This window comes from Stenella coeruleoalba (assembly GCF_951394435.1).
Source record: "Stenella coeruleoalba genome assembly, chromosome: 2".
In the NCBI taxonomy this organism is placed as follows: Eukaryota; Metazoa; Chordata; class Mammalia; order Artiodactyla; family Delphinidae; genus Stenella; species Stenella coeruleoalba.
In genome coordinates, this window is record NC_137147.1 from 173,322,224 (window position 1) to 173,338,803 (window position 16,580).

General features: G+C 37.6%; 1 long non-coding RNA gene across 2 annotated transcripts in view; it reads right to left on the minus strand.

Moving 5' to 3' along the window:
- The window catches only part of LOC307182589, a 42,791-nt gene extending 27,166 nt beyond the window's left edge, over window positions 1-15,625 (minus strand). Inside the window, exons 1-3 of one of the 2 annotated variants that reach the window (XR_013827211.1) lie at window positions 15,476-15,625; window positions 3,306-3,343; window positions 2,070-2,229 (exon numbers count right to left, since the gene is read on the minus strand). This is a non-coding gene — a long non-coding RNA (uncharacterized lncRNA). Of the gene's footprint in view, window positions 1-2,069; window positions 2,230-3,305; window positions 3,344-6,892; window positions 7,185-15,475 lie in introns of those variants that run through there. The other variant, XR_013827212.1, reaches the window with a different exon arrangement.
- Window positions 15,626-16,580: the final 955 nt, after the last annotated feature.

Genomic DNA, 16,580 nt, shown 5'->3' on the forward strand with positions numbered 1-16,580 from the left:
ATGTTAGTTATTTAATTTGATTATATTCAATCAGTAAATATTTTGAATGAGTAACAGAAATGAATGAAATAAAACATCACAGGAATTTTAGGGATAATTTTAAAGACCTTAAAATGCATTACACACACCAGTTTTCTTTGACTCATCAGTCCTTTTATATTCTGCAACAATCGTGCGGATACCTGAGTTTCTAACTGTCCCTTCTGCCCCCTCCTGATCAAAATCTTCTATTATAATCAGAAAGCATACGAAGAACTAAGGAACTCAGAGAAAACAATCACTGACGACTATTTGGTAGTGTGAGTGTTTATCAGGTGCCAACTGGAACATTTCTTTTCATCTTTGGGTTGCTCCGCAGACTGTTATTCTTTAGAGCTGCTAAAGTCCAACTGGAATCATTTTTCCCAGTCACACAGGCAAAGTCAACATTACTGAGGACTGTGAGAGCTCAGCGGTCAAGGAAATCCTGAAGAAGAAAGGCCAACACAAGAGAACACCCATGTTCCGTGTGATACGCACCCAATCAAAAATCTGTTGCATGTGAGCATAGAGATTTCCCTTTAAGCTAGAAAACCTACTTCATTTTCTCTTTTTAAAATTCTTGATCTTATCAATAGATAAGAAGCTAAAAGAAAGTATCACAGTTTCATATTACATAACTTCTAGAAAATCACTGAACTGTTATGAAGCAATTGCCCTAGTGATTTTAAATCGTTCCACTCAACTGAATTATTTAGACATTTCTTCTCTTGTCCTGTGATTCTCTCCTTGATCTTCCTGAACACTTGCTACTTGTTAATGTTCATACCTGTGTAACTCCTAAGGCCTCTTTTCTCTTCCTTTTTTCCTAAGACAACAAACCCTTGTAGGTGGAGCCCACTCATTAGGTGCTGTAACTTACCTGGGCCCTTACTTCTGCTTCTTCCATCAACTCTTGTCAACTTTCTTGTAAATTCCACACAGCAATTGTCTTTTATGCCTGAACTATCTCCTGAATCCCAAAGTCACATTTTCTGCTACTTACTAAACTCTTTTACTTGGTTTCCAAGGAGAAATATTTCTTGTATGTGTCAAGTCAAAAACCAAGGAGAAACAATGTATTGTTTTTTTCTTTTGCCCTTCTTTCCCATTCTATGAACTAACTGAGGTCAGCTTTGTAGGACTGGAGCTCCAGAATTATGCTGATCCCTTTTCTTCCTCTCTGCTCTCACATTCTAGTCACTTTCCAATTCCTCTAGAGTCTCTGCCAAACGTCCTTGGGTATCCATCCTCCCCAGTGATGTTCATTTCCTTCCTGACTTTGGACTAAAACATTGTTCTAGGCTTCTATTGCATCTAAGGGGTTCTGGTGTCTATGTCACTATACCTATATGTGGCTTCCATTTTGTCATAAATTTCTTGACGTGAGTACTTAATGATGTTATTTTCTGCTTAAAAAATTAAAAACTTCAGTGTGTTTCCATAGCTAAGTCCAAGACCCTGAATCTGGCACTCAATGATTTCCAGGATTCTTCCTTAAAACAGCCTCTTTTCCTTACCCTCCATTGTTATATATGTCCTGTGTCATAAACAATGTGGACTATAGGCAGGTGCCTAATTTTCCCCCCAACTTTCCCATCGCTGTTCTGTGGTTAATGCCGTTCTGTTTACCAGACATGTCCTCCCCTTCCTTCTTCCTTCATATCAACCTGCTTACATAACCTCTAAAAATGCCTCATTTTTAGATGGGTAGATGTACAGATGGGTAGACTGTCACCCTTCTCTGAAATTCATTATTCCATTAAGGGCCTGTCTGAAGTGATACTCGCTCATTTGAACACATATTTATTGATGCTTACTTCGTATAAATTTCTGTGCTTTTATTCCTTATATTGTACTTGTATTGCATTTGTGTTGTACTTGTGTTGGCCTTTTCTTGGCTCTTTGAAGGTTTGTACTAGGTTTTACTCATCTTTTAGTGTTGATATTATAGCCTTTATCATAGTGGATTTTGCACTATAGTTATTGCAGGTCTTGCCTCTCAAGGGTGGTGTTTATCTTGACATCCCTCATGATTGCATGGTGCTTACCTTGACCACTGTGTCGAACAGTCATTTTCATCACAATTACTCCAGTCCTTTCTATAAAGCACTTCACTCAAGTCTCACACCACATTCAGAGCCCCGCGATTTGCGTGAATCTGGAATCATGCATTCTGCCACCTGTATCTTTCCTTTAAAGTCTTGCTGGCTGTAAAGGAGCCGAAACATAATAATGGGTTAATATGTTACTTCTCCACAAGTAAAAACTGTTGGTATTCAACAGTACTTTGGGTAGATAAGGAGTGACTGGCCTCTAGAGAATTTCTGAGTGGCATGCTGATATGGGTGATATTTTGGGGCTGGTACAATTTTCAGTACCCCATAAATCACATCCCACAAGTGGCTGACAAGTTTATCTGTGTCTGGGAGAGGACATGGACTAGTCATGTAAACACGCACCTACAGGCACTCACTCACAAATGCACCATGGCCCTCTGATCATTTGATTGCAAGATTCCAAAGAACAATAGGAATAGGAACTAAAGGGCTCACCTGCCTTCGGTTCCACAGGGAGCTGATAAGGGCTCAGCAATTGCATGAGTCTTGATTCATACAAGATAATTTTTTTTATTCCAAATCATATCCTCAATTGTCTTGTTATGAATGAAAACATTAATAGAAAATATAGGGAGGACTCAGAAAAGTAACCTCTAGCAAACAATTGGGATATTAATATCTTGAGACCCCCTTCATCTCTATCCTTAATTGTAAACTTACCTCTGTCTTTAGATTATACCCTAAGTTTTGTACTTAAAAAGGAATTAAAAAAAAATAACAGGGTCTTTAGCCCTGGGTTTTTAGCCCAATCTTTGGGGGGAAACATTAGACCCTCAATATTGTATACTATGGAAGTTTAAACTTTTTACTGCTTTAAGACCTGGTAGAATTCACTCACCCCCCAATAAAAAATGAAGACATATTGTATATTGTGGTGTAAATATAATTACATTAATATAATGTAAATATAAATTTCTCTTTCTCCTTCTCTTTTTACAACAACCCCTCCCCCCCCCCACACACACACTTACTGTTGGCAGTTAATACATTATGGAAGATAACCTTGGTGAGAGTAATCAGCAAGTTAATTCAGAAAATACAGGCAAATTTTCCTTTAGAACTGTGAAGACCATTTTGTATGAAAATGACCTTGTAAGACATTGATTCGGTAGGCAGTTGGTGACAATCATAACTTTATAAAAGGTCAGATAAATCTGATAGGCTCACCTTGTTTTGCTATAGTCCTAAATCTTGGGTCAGTATTACTGAAATTAAAAATGTTGGGTTAGTGAGCCATAGATAGAAATTTATATGCAAATAATCACTTAGGTAAATGATTTAAAAATCTTTGTCTTAAGAATATTTTAGAAAGTTACTGTAGAGTCCGAAAAGAGAACTAAATGTCTCACTGAGAACAAGTACAAGAAAAAATTCTCCGTGATCAGGAATTAAATGGTATAACTAAATGCCAAGATTAAAAACAAACACACACACACACGTACGTGGGTCTATACAGTTTTTATTTTTGTATGACTTTGGAAATATTGAGAAAAATTTCAACAGCATTACCAGGTGCATCCTTATCAATATAAAGACAGTTTGTGTTTTTGTTGAAAACAAAACCAAATAAAAGAAACATGAAATTACAAAAGAATACATATACACCCACAAATGAAAGGATTTCATGAAGACATAATTCCATGACCATCCAGATTTTATAAGATATTTGTATATCTTAGGAAAAAAATGTATTCTTCACTACATCTCCCTCCAAAGAAGAAAATGCATGACCTAAAATGTGAGTAAAATATAAAAAGAGGAAAATGAAACAGAATGAAACAGATTAATTTATTCCTTCACTCATTCACTTATTCAAAGATAGTTATTGAATATACACTATGTACCTGGCACTTGATATTATTAATGTAGCACCTAACATGAATTCTAATAGTAAAGACTGCTTAACTGTTATTTTTTATTGAAGGAATGGTTTCCTTTGTGCAGTTCATGTTTACATGATTGTAAATTCCATGAGGAAAGAAAGTATACTTTATATACCTCAAAATGCTGCTATTCTAGGGAATATATAAATATAAGATATGACTTTTTAAAGTAGTGTGCAATCAATTTGGATAGATAAGATTAGCACAAATACAAAAGAAAGAAAGAAAGAGAAAAAAAGAAAGAATGAAAGAGAAAAAGAAAGAGAGAGGGTGGGAGGGACAGAGGGAGGAAGGAAGGAAGGAAAGAGAGAGAAGAGAAAGAAAAAGAAGGAAGGAATACAGAACGGGAAGGAGGAGAGATGGCGGATTCCAAGAAATGAAATTTAAAGACTAAGATGTATAGTACAGATTCTACATGGGAGGGGGAATTTCAAAAAATAAGTTGGGATGTGAGTGGAGACTTGAAAATGAACTATTTAGTGGATGGCATTCCAAAGTGGAAGAAAATATATGTAACAGAGATGGAAGGGGAAAAAAAAAACACATTTGGGATACACTGAAATATGATCTTTTTAAGGACTGGAGTAATAAGTTTAGAAAGAAAAAAAATGTGTTAGGACTTGAATGACAGTCTAAAACTTTGGATTTGTTCAAAAGGAGAGACAAATTGAACTTATTTGAGGAGAGAATCTTACCAAAACTTGCAAGCTAGATTTAAAAAGGAAAACCTTCTAGTTTGACATTGCCCTACTGGGAATGCTAGAAAATTAATGCTCAATGCCATTATAATAACACATTTTGTGAAAAATAAAATAATTTGGGCACACTGGGTTAGAAAAAGTTGGGCAGGTTTCTTTACTGCAGAACTTCTCAGAGCCCTTAATTTTCAAGTACACACTATTAAATCTCCAACCAGGGAAAATGTACGTATCATTTTGATACTTAATTGATCATGGGACACGGGAACGCACGCTGTGAAATGCTATTCTAGGTCTTCATTGAAACATTAAGATTCCCAGGATCTCACGATCATCTGGTGTGACCACCTGCTACAGTGTCAGGGCCAGATGGTCCTGCGAAATCCACCGAGCATTTCAGACAGAAGACTTCATCCTCTCCAATGACAACTGTTCATTTATCTCCCAGGACGGCCGTTTCTGTCTTTACACAGCTCTAATATTAAGACAACCTTCTGTATGTTCTCTTTCTCTAATAATTACTCACAGTTCTATAGTTCTACTAATATCTCTTTTTTTAGAAAAATGATTTGGTATCATAACATTAACATTCACATCATTTCATTTAAACTTCAGCTGGATAATTGCTAGCAAAATTGTCCCAAGCAATAAGTTTTGGCCAAATTAATGAGGTGTAGTATACTGGCCTAACAATACAGCATGAATAGTAGTTTTATCTAGGTCTTTGCCATAAATAAGAAGTTGGAACTTCCTGCCTGCAATTATCATTATATATTTAAACATAGGCAGAAAGTTTATTTCTAATGACGGCTGAAAATTGAGCAATTCCAATTTCCAGAATGGGTCATGAAAAGTACTCTGATTTAGCAATAATTTTATCCCCAAAATAGACTGTGCTCCATGGCATCCAACTGTAGTGTGGACAAAGTAGGTCATGGTGTACCTCCTTGCTGTCTGTCAGGTGGACCGTGGGATCCCAGGTCTCTGGAGGTCTCTGTCTTTGTATGTCACTTCTCTGGCCCGACGGGAGCTTCAGAGATAACCTGATTTTACTTCTTTTTGCTGGGAAAGATAGAATACTTATCCACTCCACGTACTTGCAGTTTCATTTCTGTTTAAGGATATTGCTTTGACACCTAGAGCACAGCAAAACTGTGATGGAACTAGGGACTATCGAAAAGAGAAAAATACGTGCCTCAGAAAACTCGGCAAACGTTAACCTCATAAAATGGAGTGCTTTTTGATAACACTATTTTGAATTATTTCATGTTTTCATAAAATATCACCGTGACTATCTCAAATGTGGGTAAGTGTTTTATCATGCGATGATTACAATTTGTAAAAAAGATTTCCTTTGTAACCAAGGGGTTATATCTATGGTTATATCTACAATTCATTTTAAGAATACCAGGATGAAGATAAAACAGAGGATATCAGCAATTACTTACCTGGAAATATCCATCCAAGTAAAAATATTTTAATACCAATTTTGTTCATGATATTTATTGATTCAGGTTACATGATTTTATATATTGTATGTAAAACATATGATTATAGATAATATCATCTACGCAGACAAAGAGAAAATGATGGTTTCACTTCAAGGATGAGGGAAATTTGAAAACCAGAAAATCCAAACTATTTGTGTGACTTCATTAAACACCAGAGGAAATTCCATGGGTAAAATAATAATGTCGGGTCTCAGCAGAGTGCCGCATGTGGACGCACTGTACCAATCTGTTTATTTGGATCTTAGTGATGTTTATTATCAAACACTCCTGCTTTTCTGAAAAATGGAAACTTTTTAAGTCATCATGAAAACAGCAAGAAGCCAAATAATTATTGTAATGATGGCGATCGCTGGAAATGCAATGGGCAATTTCATAAGAAATCAAAGTCAGAGTATTTTTTGGCCTGGTAGGCTAATGCTTTCTGCAACCGTAAAATTTGGCTGCAACAGGGCAATACAATACTGGTGAGAAAACACTGGGGCTGTGACCACTTTTTTAAAGGAGAAACGAAGCAGCCAAAGGAACATAACCAATGCATGTAAAGCAGTGAATGTTTACCCCCATAACAGTTGAAGAATCGAAGTTATTTTGGATAGGAACCGCGGCCTGCAGACGCGAGTATGCCATTTGTGTTCATGTGCTCAGGCGCTGAAAGGCCTCACCTGGCAAGTGTCCGGAGGCCGGCAGGCAGCGCTGCCTGCACTCTTGGCAGTGATCTCCTGGGCTCACGTTCACGGTGCGCAGATAGATCCTTCTCGTCCTGCTTTGGAGGGGACGGGACCAGGAGGCATCGCAACACATGTCAAGACAAAATAAAACAAATGCCATGCCCTGCTTTTCTTCCTCATGTAGCTCCCATATCCACTATTAAATCCTAGAATTTATAATCTTAATGAGGGGTCCCAGGGCCTTGAGTTCTGGAAAGGAATGCTTTCCAGCAACTTTTCCTTTTCCCTTTCCTGGCCTCTCTCTTGGCTGACATAGTAACGGTTTATTTCCATGAGAGACTCTGAAAAGAACTTGACTTTAAAATATTAAGTTTGTTTTTCCTCCCGCTCTCCTTGGATTTCTTTTCTAAGAAAATAGAGAACAAAAAATATATGCTTGGTGCAAAGTCATTGTTTCCTTGAACCTAAAAGTCTTAAAAATCCACATGCTGGTCTGGAAGTTTGGGGATGAGCAACCAGTTTGATTTTTAAAATTTTTTCTTATTTAAGTTGTATTTTCTCTTCAATAGAATTAATCCTGCCACAGTTTCCCCTTTTGTTGACTTGTGAAAAACACGTTCCCCTTTCGAGTTCAAAGTCTCTGTTTCAGGGACAATGTTCTTTCTGTCAGTTGATAGCAATCCACAGGTCACATTAACAATGTGCAGATCCAGACGTTTAATCCCTTTGGAGTGAAATTATTTTGAATTTCACGCTTTTAATTGTGTTTTCAGAAACAACTTGAATTTTGGGGTTGTTTTTGCTTTTTCCTTCAATAAATAAGAGATCTTTGAGGGCAAGAGTGACTTTTGTTTTCACCGAAGAGTGAAATCCTACTTGGTCGCTTCTCTTCCAGGACTCAGATAAAGGTCGCTTCTCTTCCAGGACTCAGATAAAGGTTATCTCCCTCAGAACTTCCAAATGGCAATTTCACCTGTGTGGTCAGTAACCTTGTTCTGATGGCTTAACTTTTGTCTTGGTAAACCTAGCGGCACCTGTGGTCACAGTGTTGTCATCTGCATACGATGCACTCAGAGGAAGTGGGTAATAGCATATTGCTAGCGTCTGCGGGGGGACTTGTTATTTCCCTATGCACACAGTGAGCTTGTTGGGCCATTTAGTTGAAAATGCCTCAGCAGTGTTCAGAATAGAAGTATGTGTATCTAATTATGTGCAAATGGATATCAGATATATTGCAACCTCAGGTACTTAGGTGTGATCCTGAATACCTGGCGGGAGCTTTCTCAGTGGGGACCAACCTGGACGCGGGCGTGGGGGCACCTGCAGGACTGTGATGACACAACCAAGAGAGGACACGGGTCTCCGAGCCCTCTTCAGTCCTCAGGACTCGGGAGACGGCTTTCCCAGCTCACATGCACTTTTCTCCTAAACTTTTGCACAATGAACGTCTGTATTTTTTTCCATGTCCTTTCTTTCCAATCCCAGTTGGCACTGAGGGGCTGTGTGCAGTGCCCCTTTCCTACTGTAAAAATTCTTCCACTTTCTGGAGTTAGTTGTGTGCCTTGTCAATGTTTTCCTCCTACCTCCCATGACCCTTTTGCAGGATGGTGCGTTTAGAAGGCCAGAAAGGGCATCTGAGGGGCTACCTTGGGAAAAAGGCACTACCATTTGCTGAGCCAAGACCTGAGAAGGGCCCAGATTGTTACACCAAGTCTCGTGATCTCCCTGCCCTGGAGCGTCCAGACTCGGGAAACCCGGAGCTAGGAAGAAACGTAACTGCAGTCCAACACAATTCTTCTGTTGTATTCAAGGGGCCCAGAGAAGTGAAATCATTTGCCCAAATCCCCACACCTCCTTTGCTGGAGAGTGAAACCAAAAATAAAATCATCCTCATCCTAAGAATAAAAACAACCTGCTCCTCTGAGAGCACAAATGCTTTTGTATTTGCATTCACATCTCTTTAGCTGCAATGTATAAGCCCAATTCTATTTCTACTTTCAGTAGCCAACTAACAGTTGTTCCCACGTGCAAGTCCACACAGGACGTCCTTTTAAATACATAGATGTCCCATTGCACAGCTGTCCCCCAGAGCCCCCCACCCCGCCCCAGTCAACTGTGTTTAGTATTAGAATTCCCTGCTCTGTGGGCTAGGCATACTTTCTGGAATGATGCAGATTCCAATCTGTTTTCTGCTCACTGGACAAGGCGCCTCTGAGACAGTGTGGGAGGTGACCAGAATGTCAGGCGGTATGGAAGCTGTTTGCGTCTGGCCTTGTGGCCTCGGCTCAGTGAGCCAAAGGGAGCTGCATGCATCAGTGGGAAGAAATACTGAATTACTTGCAAGAAAAGTATGTGAGAAACTATTGCACAAGACGCAGTGACGAGCAACACAGGGACCCCGACACTATTCTGAAGCAGATGCTTCTAGAATTCTGGTGCCGGGAGGAGAGGCAGAACATCCTTTAAATTGCTTTTGAGCCCTTCTGTTTTCAAAACAATGGAAGCAAAAATGTGGTAAAATATCCTGTAACCACAGGATACCACAGAGACATAGCAACATACCACATTTCCGAGTGCTCTTTCTTGTTCAATAAGTTCTTTTCTACTGCAAATTATTCACAATTTTGTCCTCCTTTTTTCTAAACTAGCTGTAATAGTTTAATCTCTTTTAAACTGAGTCCAGCTCCAACTGGTTCAGGAGAATTTCTCCAGCAATTTGCTGTCCTTGATCACAATTTTCTTTTTCCTCTTATTTTGTTTATCTAGACCATTTTGACACAAACTTATACAATCTTGCAAAGAAAATATCTTTTTTCCTTATCTTTCTCTTCCAAATCCTCCAGCATTTAGATTTCACTTCTCTTACTGCACTTTCATTTTTGGGTACACTAGTGATTTGTGATCTGTGCTCACATTCACCTCTTCAACTAGACTGCAGTATCCTTGGGGGATATAACATCCTTGCGGCCACATCTGTACCCAAAAGACTCCATGCAGTGCTTTGATGTCATATTACTTCATATTACTTCAACATATGCTGCAGAACAGATGAGGCCTAAATTTGTCCTGGGGACTGTATTCTATTCCATTTATCTGCGCGGCTATTTTTATGCTGATATAATGCTGACTTGATTAACATAGCTTCGTAGTAAGTTGAAATTAGGTAGAGTGAATCCTCTACTTCAACTTTATTTTAAAAATTGCTTGACTATTTGCCTTTCCGCATACATTTTGGAAACAGCTGGTCAATTTCTACGACATATCCTATTGGAATTTTGACTGGAATTGTGTTGAATTTATAAATCAGCTTAGAAGCAACTGGCATCTCAGCAATTTTGAGTTTTTCCAACTATAAACATTGTATCTCTCTCTCTTTGGGGGGGAGGGTCTTTATTGATTTCTTTCATCAGTGTTTTATTTTGTCACCATATATGTCCTTCAACATAATTTGTTAGATTTATACCTGAGTTTCATATTTGGGGTACTTTAAAAATTTCAATTTTCAATTGTTCATTGCTAGTATACATAAATATGATTGAGATTTGCATATTGACCCCATATCCTGTGAGCTTGTAACCTCAGACATTACTTTTCATAGCTTGCTTATAAATACTTCAGAATGTTCCAAGGGGATAATTATATCATGTGCAAATAGACAGTTTTCTTTCTTTCTTCCTTCCATATTCATTTTATTATCATTATATTCTTTCTTTATTGTGCTGTCTTGGACCTACAATATGATGTTAATGGGAGTAATAAGAGTAGACAGCTTTGTTTTTTTCCCAGTCTTAAGGGGAAAGAATTCAGTCTTTCACCATTAAGTATGATGTTAGCTACAGGTTTTTTGTAGATTCCTTTTCTCCAGTTGAAGAAGTATCCTTCTATTCCTAGTTTGTTGAGAGTTTTTATCATGCTGAACTTTGTCAAAATTTTTTTCTGCATCTCTGAATTTTTCATACATTTTTTCTTATTCGCTAGGTTGACAAGGTGAATTACATTAAATTTTTAATGTTGAACCGGTCTTTCATTCCTGGATAAGCCCTACTTGAAATTATGTATTATCCTTTTATATGTTGCTGGACCTGATTTGCTAGGGTTTTGTTGAGGATTTTTGCTGATTCTCTAAATCTCATTTCATTTTCCTCTTTCTGGTCAGATAGAAAGAAAGTCATTCTTTCCCAACCTTCCTTGCAGTTATTTTTGGGCCAGGTGATAGTTCTGGCCAATTGGACAGAGGTGATTGATATAACTTTGAATTTGAAACATGGGTCGTCTTTCTCTCTTTTAACCTCTGCCAAGGTGATTGGGTTGCTGTTGTGGACTCTCAAGATGGAAACAGATTGGACCACTGCTTGGAAGGCGGCCACTCCGGAGAGCTCTTTGATCTGCACACATTTTTGTTGAATGGATAAGAAATTTTGTTAATAGGTCACTGAGATTTGGGGGTTACTTTGTTAACATAGTATAAATTAGCCTATTTCATAAAGTAAAAATATAGGATCTCAATGGGTTACTACGTAAGAAGAAATAAAATAAAGATGATTATTATTTTAGGTGAAACAACTCAGTTTAAGATCATGCATCTGTTGCCTTGAATTGTGACCAAACTCAATTTAACATTTAATTTAACTGTTTGGCAATATATATACATATATATATATACATATACATATACATATATATATATGTGTGTGTGTGTGTATATATATATATATATATATATATATATATATATATATCCTAATGAGTCACTGCCATCCCAGACTTAGTCAAGAATAAGAAGAGAGTATTTTCCAGCACTTTAAACTTTAAATTTAAAAAGAATATTTTTCTACAAACACAACTCCTAGAGCAGTTGGTCCATTTCCGAAAGATAGAGGAATACAGAATTAAGATTTCCAACATAGTATATACAGAGAGATATACAGTTAGCTAACTTTGACCCTTGTCAGATCTAAAAGTGACCAGAGAGCACATCTCATGATCAGATAAGGTCAGTTAGGCAAAATGAACTCTCTCCAAACAATTTACATGAGTCAGTTACTGATCACACTTAACAGCTGGAAGGAACAACAGGCAAGTGTACTCTAGTCGATTTATCATTCCGCCCCAAGTAATTTTTAAACTTAAATCTATCACATTTGGCCACTAAATATCATATAAAAGAAGCAGATGGACAGGTAAGCTTAACGAAGTGCCAACAATCCTACATAGTTTATGTTGCATTAAGAAAATGAGAGTTGATGATAGCCATCTTTTTATAGTTTATATGCATTAAATTTAAGAAATTAGAGTAAATGTACACGGAAATTTCTGCCCAATTATCAACTGACTAGTGAGGTATTTTTCTTAATATATGTTTAAAAAATTGAATATGTGTAATATGGAAATAATTAAAGTCTCAAGAACTAGTATTTCACATAACATACAAATTTTATACTGTTGTACAATATTACCTTTATTAAAGTATCTTAACTTCCTAGAGAATGGATTCAAGCATGATCATTCTAAAGATTTTTTTCAATAACCACAAAAACATAGACACAAAGGAAATTTTTTGATAATTCTACCCCTTTTATTTAATCTTTTAGTGGGTGAAGCTTCTACATGTAACCAGATTGGCTGTTGGGATAAGTATAGTTCTCAAACGGACTTGGAGGTTCCCACATAAGACAACTTCATGAGCAGTTCCACCAGGCATCAAATATACGTATATTCTAAGGAATACCTAGTTTGTAGGGAAATCAGTGTCATAAGCACTGCTCTTACATATATACACACCACTTGGGAATACATGAGCAGATGTTGAACTTGTACTGCTTCAAGACTGTAAATCTCAGTAGCAAGAAAGAGTCAAGCCCAGTTCTCAGAAGGGGTGGGCCTGGGATTGCCCAGCATACATTTTCCAGATGTTTCCCCTTGTCTACCATTATCACCTTAATTCTGCCAGGTTATATTTCTCTTTACTTTTTTTCCAGTTTCATCTAACTAGAAAAGCCATCCCCCCAAATTTAGACGTTCATAAATTTTTCCTCAACCTGTTACTTTCATAAAACGTAAAGTTATAAAAAGTCACTTGGGCTGGTGAGAATTTGATTGGAAAGGAGTATGACTGATCTCCCCTCCCACCCAAAGGGAAATTTCACAAAATCCTGGGTATTTGAGTTTGTTATGCATATCAAAAAAGTTCATTGTAAAACACTTTCCTGGAAGTTCCTAAGATTAAAAGTGAGCTTTTGGTGGTGGCATCAGGGAAATCAGGTCAGACCTTCATTAGCAGTTCATTACCTTCCAGACTTTTCTTTTTGTGCTCTTCCCCTCTCTTCCTACTTCTTTCTCCCCATCAAATCCAAATTTGGAGTCAAAGAAGCTATCAATCTCCTATGACATTAAGGTGTGATTACAGGCAGGTTAATCCTATAGGATTCTGTAATCTTCAAGAAGAATTTGTTAACCCAAATAAATATTGACCTTTCTAGACAGAGATGTCTTTACAAAATGGACATTCTGATATTTGCATTCACCACCTCTTCTCACTCTCCACTGTCAGCAGGAGGTAAGATACGTATGTCAGCATCATTCAGTAATAGGAAGAAATATTATCCAGTCAGTATTTCTGTGTAAGGGTAAATACAATTTACAAAAAGTTGGAAAACCGAAAGTCAGTCACATTATGTTAAGGAGTTCTCTGGGTGTGGATTGACATGAAGAATGCTCCGAACCACAGTGAAGAAGCAGAAATGCGGACGCTGTTAATACCACAACGCACTACTACTCACATGACTCCTATGACTGCTGCCACCACTAACGTTTTCATCACCACTGATACTATCCAAACATTGTACGGCACTTTATAATTTATTTCTTTAAGTGAATTATTTTATTTAATATCAAGTTGTTTTTAAGTGACAAGAACTAAAAGCAGGGAAGAAGGGTTGGCATAGTCGTAAATTCAAGTGTGCCTTTTATTTTCCAGAAGCGAGAGGAGAGAGTTTTTATGCTGCAAGCCCCTTGCTGGAATCCTAGCTCAACCGTTAATATTTGGTCTCCATTCTGGCTTTAATCTCAAAATAGCAAAAGCTCTGAGCAGCTGACACACGTTTTATGCAAACCCTGCAATTAGGTCCATTGACTTGTCTTGGTGGTGAAAATTCTAAGTGAAAGGCCAGCTTAGAACTAATGCAGTTCAACCAGTGCAGTCTAAGACCCGGCTGTACCTTCCATAGACAATTCTTGATCTGTCTCTGGTCGAACTTCTCAAAACTATGACTTGCCCTCACTTAATCTGGCCAAAATGAATAGTCGTCTGTCATTCATCAACGTCAAAGATCTTTTTGAACCTCTATATGCAGCCCTTTCAAAAGTCTCTTGGCATCAGTGATTCTTTATTTCCCCTCTTCCCTCCCACCTTGAAGACTGAGCCTTCTCTTTCCACCTCAGCTGCATTCCCTACAGCCTATTCTTCCAAAGTTATGGCCTCAATCCTTTTCTGTCTTGCCTAGACACACTCTCCTTTTGAAGATCCAGTTTTACGCCTTTATCTATCTCTTCAATTATTATGATAAACAGTTTACATTTTCGTTCTTGAACTTTCAGTTTTCCTCCAATATTTCCAGCTCATACAACATCATTAAATATTTACTGAACATATGCTATAATTGTGGAAGTTAGAGAAGAACCATAAAACATATGCTTTGGCTTCTAGGAGCTTACACTTTCAAGGAGGGTTACAAAGACCAGATACATGATATACTTACTTTAATAAGCAACTTTCTCCTCAAAAGCAGCTTGTATCAAAAAGTAACTGGTCATTTCCCTATATTCACTAAAATCTCCATTCCCTATGCCGTCCACTAAACTGACTTGAGAATTGCCTATTGACTATTTCCTCTTCAAACTATTACAGACAATCAATACATGATATTCTGCTGATACTTCTTACGAAGTCTGCTTGGATTCAATATTTTATCTCTACTTAAGCTGTTCTCCTCACATTTGGATTCTTGACAGAGCTTTCCAATGAATCTCTCAAGTTTTCCAGCCTCCTCTTCCAAACCAGCCTGGTCACTGGTGCTAAATTAATCTCCTTAAAGTCCTCTTAAATGTCAGGAGACCCTCCCTTACAAAAGCATTATGCCTTCCTATTTTCTTACATCACCTTCTCATACAGCAAAATCTATTTGTTCAACATCACTTTACTTATTACTTCGGTTTTATTCAAATTCTTATGTTTTTCAAAACCTGATCAAGATTTAACTTCTCCAGGAAGGTTTCTCAGGTGGTCTGCAGACCACATGATCTTTTTCTGATCCTGAATGATGATTTATTTGTATCGATCTATATGATCTCTAGTTGTTTCACATAAAACTCTTTTGTATCTCAATCTCCATTCCTAGATCTTTTTATCCCTCCCTATTTAATATTTTTAATTTTAGAATTTATAATAATGTAAAGAGAAAATGTTTACTATTAACATGATTTCTTTACTACATTGATTTGTAAAGAATTTTAAAATATAAAACACCTTAATAATCATTTAATATAATTTACTAATTTACCGTAAGTTATTCAACTTACCAAAATGGCCTACTTCACTCTGATCTTGGATGCTATAAAAGTCATCTCGGGGCTTCCCTCGTGGCGCAGTGGTTGAGAGTCCGCCTGCCGATACAGGGGACACAGGTTCATGCCCCGGTCCGGGAGGATCCCACATACCGCGGAGCGGCTGGGCCCGTGAGCCATGGCCGCTGAGCCTGCGCGTCCGGAGCCTGTGCTCCGCGACTGGAGAGGCCAGAACAGTGAGAGGCAGTCATCTCGTAAGCAATGTCAATTCTGCAGGCAGTAAAATATTTTCAGCATTAAGGAAGCTCAGATTAGACTGACAACGAGATTCATTTGTGAAAATCATCATTCACATTCATATCATATTACAAAAATAGAAAACATACATCTGCTAAAATTGCCGTTCTCATCTTAACTGACTCATGCAGATGGAGTGATAAAACTACAATTTGCCAACAGGTTCACGCATCGGTTTGTGACCTTGGCTGAAGTCACATGATCTTCCCACTGTTGCAGTCTCTGGCACATGCATCTCATAGAGTGCCAGCTGTAGGTCAACGGACATTTCTGAGAAGAACACAAAGTTAAAGATCCATTTCTCAAAATGTGTTGGCATAAGACACATTAAAAATTGATGAATGGGTTGTGTTGGGTCAAACTAATCTTTGGCTTATGAATTCCTTTTTTCTTCCCAAATGAATCAGTCAAGATGCGAGTCTTATTTCTTTTCCAGCAGATATATGTCATTGCTACAAAGAAAAACAATTGTTGCTGTACTAAAATGTACCATCACAAATACCATTTTTTTTCAGACAAAACAGACTTTATTTATTTCTTTTTCAAAATATTTTACTACTAACAAATATATATATTTTTTTATTTTACTTTTTTTTTTACATCTTTATTGGAGTATAATTGCTTTACAATGGTGTGTTAGTTTCTGCTTTATAACAAAGTGAATCAGTTATACATACACATATGTTCCCATATCTCTTCCCTCTTGCGTCTCCCTCCCTCCCACCCTCCCCAATCCCACCCCTCCAGGCAGTCACAAAGCACCGAGCTGATCTCCCTGCGCTATGCAGCTGCTTCCCACTAGCTATCCACCTTACGTTTGCAC